Genomic DNA, 5,540 nt, shown 5'->3' with positions numbered 1-5,540 from the left:
AACTGGTAATGCTCTCTTGACTGTGTTTTCTTTGTTCTTGCTTGGTACTTTCAATGGGCTCTGTCTGAGGTGGGACTCGAACCCACGCCTCCTGGGGAGACTGCGACCTGAACGCAACGCCTTAGACCGCTCCGCCATCCTGGCAACTGGTAATGCTCTCTTGAATGTGTTTGCTTTGTTCTTGCTTGGTACTTTCAATGGGCTCTGTCTGAGGTGGGATTAGAACCCACGCCACCTGGTGAGACTGCGACCTGAACGCAACGCTTAAGACCGCTCCGCCATCCTGGCACCTGGTAATGCTCTCTTGAATGTGTTTGCTTTGTTCTTGCTTGGTACTTTCAATGGGCTCTGTCTGAGGTGGGATTCGAACCCACGCCTCCTGGGGAGACTGCGACCTGAACGCAACGCCTTAGACCGCTCCGCCATCCTGGCACCTGGTAATGCTCTCTTGAATGTGTTAGCTTTGTTCTTGCTTGGTACTTTCAATGGGCTCTGTCTGAGGTGGGATTCGAACCCACGCCTCCTGGGGAGACTGCGACCTGAACGCAACGCCTTAGACCGCTCCGCCATCCTGGCAACTGGTAATGCTCTCTTGACTGTGTTTGCTTTGTTCTTGCTTGGTACTTTCAATGGGCACTGTCTGAGGTGGGATTTTAACCCACGCCTCCTGGGGAGACTGCGACCTGAACGCAACGGCTTAGACCGCACTGCCATCTTATCATCTGGTAATGCTCTCTTGAATGTGTTTGCTTTGTTCTTGCTTGGTACTTTAATTGGGCTCTGTCTGAGGTGGGATTCAAACCCACGCCTCCTGGGGAGACTGCGACCTGAACGCAACGCCTTAGACCGCTCCGCCATCCTGGCACCTGGTAATGCTCTCTTGAATGTGTTTGCTTTGTTCTTCCTTGGTACTTTCAATGGGCTCTGTCTGAGGTGGGATTAGAACCCACGCCTCCTGGGGAGACTGCGACCTGAACGCAACGCCTTAGACCGCTCCGCCATCCTGGCACCTGGTAATGCTCTCTTGAATGTGTTTGCTTTGTTCTTGCTTGGTACTTTCAATGGGCTCTGTCTGAGGTGGGATTCGAACCCACGCCTCCTGGGGAGACTGCGACCTGAACGCAACGCCTTAGACCACTCCGCCATCCTGGCACCTGGTAATGCTCTCTTGAATGTGTTTGCTTTGTTCTTGCTTGGTACTTTCAATGGGCTCTGTCTGAGGTGGGACTCGAACCCACGCCTCCTGGGGAGACTGCGACCTGAACGCAACGCCTTAGACCGCTCCGCCATCCTGGCACCTGCTAATGCTCTCTTGAATGTGTTTGCTTTGTTCTTGCTTGGTACTTTCAATGGGCTCTGTCTGAGGCGGGATTCGAACCCACGCCTCCTGGGGAGACTGCGACCTGAACGCTACGCCTAAGACCGCTCCGCCATCCTTGCAGCTGGTAATGCTCTCTTGACTGTGTTTGCTTTCTTCTTGCTTGGTACTTTCAATGGGCTCTGTCTGCTGCGGGATTCGAACCCACGCCTCCTGGGGAGACTGCGACCTGAACGCAGCGCCTTAGACCGCTCCGCCATCCTGGCAACTGGTAATGCTCTCTTGATTGTCTTTGCTTTGTTCTTGCTTGGTACTTTCAATGGGTTCTGTCTGAGGCGGGATTCGAACCCACGCCTCCTGGGGAGACTGCGACCTGAACGCAGCGCCTTAGACCGCTCTGCCATCCTGGCAACTGGTAATGCTCTCTTGACTGTGTTTGCTTTGTTCTTGCTTGGTACTTTCAATGGGCTCTGTCTGAGGCGGGATTCGAACCCACGCCTCCAGGGGAGACTGCGACCTGAACGCAGCGCCTTAGACCGCTCTGCCATCCTGGCAACTGGTAATGCTCTCTTGACTGTGTTTGCTTTGTTCTTGCTTGGTACTTTCAATGGGCTCTGTCTGAGGCGGGATTCGAACCCACGCCTCCAGGGGAGACTGCGACCTGAACGCAACGCCTTAGACCGCTCCGCCATCCTGGCACCTGGTAATGCGCTCTTGAATGTGTTTGCTTTGTTCTTGCTTGGTACTTTCAATGGGCTCTGTCTGAGGTGGGATTCGAACCCACGCCTCCTGGGGAGACTGCGACCTGAACGCAACGCCTTAGACCGCTCCGCCATCCTGGCAACTGGTAATGCTCTCTTGACTGTGTTTGCTTTGTTCTTGCTTGGTACTTTCAATGGGCACTGTCTGAGGTGGGATTTTAACCCACGCCTCCTGGGGAGACTGCGACCTGAACGCAACGGCTTAGACCGCTCTGCCATCTTATCATCTGGTAATGCTCTCTTGAATGTGTTTGCTTTGTTCTTGCTTGGTACTTTCAATGGGTTCTGTCTGAGGCGGGATTCGAACCCACGCCTCCTGGGGAGACTGCGACCTGAACGCAGCGCCTTAGACCGCTCTGCCATCCTGGCAACTGGTAATGCTCTCTTGACTGTGTTTTCTTTGTTCTTGCTTGGTACTTTCAATGGGCTCTGTCTGAGGTGGGACTCGAACCCACGCCTCCTGGGGAGACTGCGACCTGAACGCAACGCCTTAGACCGCTCCGCCATCCTGGCAACTGGTAATGCTCTCTTGAATGTGTTTGCTTTGTTCTTGCTTGGTACTTTCAATGGGCTCTGTCTGAGGTGGGATTAGAACCCACGCCACCTGGTGAGACTGCGACCTGAACGCAACGCTTAAGACCGCTCCGCCATCCTGGCACCTGGTAATGCTCTCTTGAATGTGTTTGCTTTGTTCTTGCTTGGTACTTTCAATGGGCTCTGTCTGAGGTGGGATTCGAACCCACGCCTCCTGGGGAGACTGCGACCTGAACGCAACGCCTTAGACCGCTCCGCCATCCTGGCACCTGGTAATGCTCTCTTGAATGTGTTAGCTTTGTTCTTGCTTGGTACTTTCAATGGGCTCTGTCTGAGGTGGGATTCGAACCCACGCCTCCTGGGGAGACTGCGACCTGAACGCAACGCCTTAGACCGCTCCGCCATCCTGGCAACTGGTAATGCTCTCTTGACTGTGTTTGCTTTGTTCTTGCTTGGTACTTTCAATGGGCACTGTCTGAGGTGGGATTTTAACCCACGCCTCCTGGGGAGACTGCGACCTGAACGCAACGGCTTAGACCGCACTGCCATCTTATCATCTGGTAATGCTCTCTTGAATGTGTTTGCTTTGTTCTTGCTTGGTACTTTAATTGGGCTCTGTCTGAGGTGGGATTCAAACCCACGCCTCCTGGGGAGACTGCGACCTGAACGCAACGCCTTAGACCGCTCCGCCATCCTGGCACCTGGTAATGCTCTCTTGAATGTGTTTGCTTTGTTCTTCCTTGGTACTTTCAATGGGCTCTGTCTGAGGTGGGATTAGAACCCACGCCTCCTGGGGAGACTGCGACCTGAACGCAACGCCTTAGACCGCTCCGCCATCCTGGCACCTGGTAATGCTCTCTTGAATGTGTTTGCTTTGTTCTTGCTTGGTACTTTCAATGGGCTCTGTCTGAGGTGGGATTCGAACCCACGCCTCCTGGGGAGACTGCGACCTGAACGCAACGCCTTAGACCACTCCGCCATCCTGGCACCTGGTAATGCTCTCTTGAATGTGTTTGCTTTGTTCTTGCTTGGTACTTTCAATGGGCTCTGTCTGAGGTGGGACTCGAACCCACGCCTCCTGGGGAGACTGCGACCTGAACGCAACGCCTTAGACCGCTCCGCCATCCTGGCACCTGCTAATGCTCTCTTGAATGTGTTTGCTTTGTTCTTGCTTGGTACTTTCAATGGGCTCTGTCTGAGGCGGGATTCGAACCCACGCCTCCTGGGGAGACTGCGACCTGAACGCTACGCCTAAGACCGCTCCGCCATCCTTGCAGCTGGTAATGCTCTCTTGACTGTGTTTGCTTTCTTCTTGCTTGGTACTTTCAATGGGCTCTGTCTGCTGCGGGATTCGAACCCACGCCTCCTGGGGAGACTGCGACCTGAACGCAGCGCCTTAGACCGCTCCGCCATCCTGGCAACTGGTAATGCTCTCTTGATTGTCTTTGCTTTGTTCTTGCTTGGTACTTTCAATGGGTTCTGTCTGAGGCGGGATTCGAACCCACGCCTCCTGGGGAGACTGCGACCTGAACGCAGCGCCTTAGACCGCTCTGCCATCCTGGCAACTGGTAATGCTCTCTTGACTGTGTTTGCTTTGTTCTTGCTTGGTACTTTCAATGGGCTCTGTCTGAGGCGGGATTCGAACCCACGCCTCCAGGGGAGACTGCGACCTGAACGCAACGCCTTAGACCGCTCCGCCATCCTGGCACCTGGTAATGCGCTCTTGAATGTGTTTGCTTTGTTCTTGCTTGGTACTTTCAATGGGCTCTGTCTGAGGTGGGATTCGAACCCACGCCTCCTGGGGAGACTGCGACCTGAACGCAACGCCTTAGACCGCTCCGCCATCCTGGCAACTGGTAATGCTCTCTTGACTGTGTTTGCTTTGTTCTTGCTTGGTACTTTCAATGGGCACTGTCTGAGGTGGGATTTTAACCCACGCCTCCTGGGGAGACTGCGACCTGAACGCAACGGCTTAGACCGCTCTGCCATCTTATCATCTGGTAATGCTCTCTTGAATGTGTTTGCTTTGTTCTTGCTTGGTACTTTCAATGGGTTCTGTCTGAGGCGGGATTCGAACCCACGCCTCCTGGGGAGACTGCGACCTGAACGCAGCGCCTTAGACCGCTCTGCCATCCTGGCAACTGGTAATGCTCTCTTGACTGTGTTTTCTTTGTTCTTGCTTGGTACTTTCAATGGGCTCTGTCTGAGGCGGGATTCGAACCCACGCCACCTGGTGAGACTGCGACCTGAACGCAACGCTTAAGACCGCTCCGCCATCCTGGCACCTGTTAATGCTCTCTTGAATGTGTTTGCTTTGTTCTTGCTTGGTACTTTCAATGGGCTCTGTCTGAGGCGGGATTCGAACCCACGCCTCCAGGGGAGACTGCGACCTGAACGCAACGCCTTAGACCGCTCCGCCATCCTGGCAACTGGTAATGCTCTCTTGACTGTGTTTGCTTTGTTCTTGCTTGGTAGTTTCAATGGGCACTGTCTGAGGTGGGATTCGAACCCACGCCTGCTGGGGTGACTGTGACCTGAACGCAACGCCTTAGACCGCTCCGCCATCCTGGCACCTGGTAATGCTCTCTTGAATGTGTTTGCTTTGTTCTTGCTTGGTACTTTCAATGGGCTCTGTCTGAGGTGGGATTCGAACCCACGCCTCCTGGGGAGACTGCGACCTGAACGCAACGCCTTACACCGCTTCGCCATCCTGGCAACTGGTAATGCTCTCTTGACCGTGTTTCCTTTGTTCTTGCTTGGTACTTTCAATGGGCTCTGTCTGAGGTGGGATTCGAACCCACGCCTCCTGGGGAGACTGCGACCTGAACGCAACGCCTTAGACCGCTCCGCCATCCTGGCAACTGGTAATGCTCTCTTGAATGTGTTTGCTTTGTTCTTGCTTGGTACTTTCAATGGGCTCTGTCTGA

The sequence above is a fragment of the Idiotropiscis lumnitzeri genome, unplaced genomic scaffold, assembly GCF_059441095.1.
Source record: "Idiotropiscis lumnitzeri isolate Australia: NSW breed Sydney's pygmy pipehorse unplaced genomic scaffold, RoL_Ilum_1.0 HiC_scaffold_72, whole genome shotgun sequence".
NCBI classification, from domain to species: domain Eukaryota; kingdom Metazoa; phylum Chordata; class Actinopteri; order Syngnathiformes; family Syngnathidae; genus Idiotropiscis; species Idiotropiscis lumnitzeri.
Note: the sequence above shows the minus strand (reverse complement) of the source record.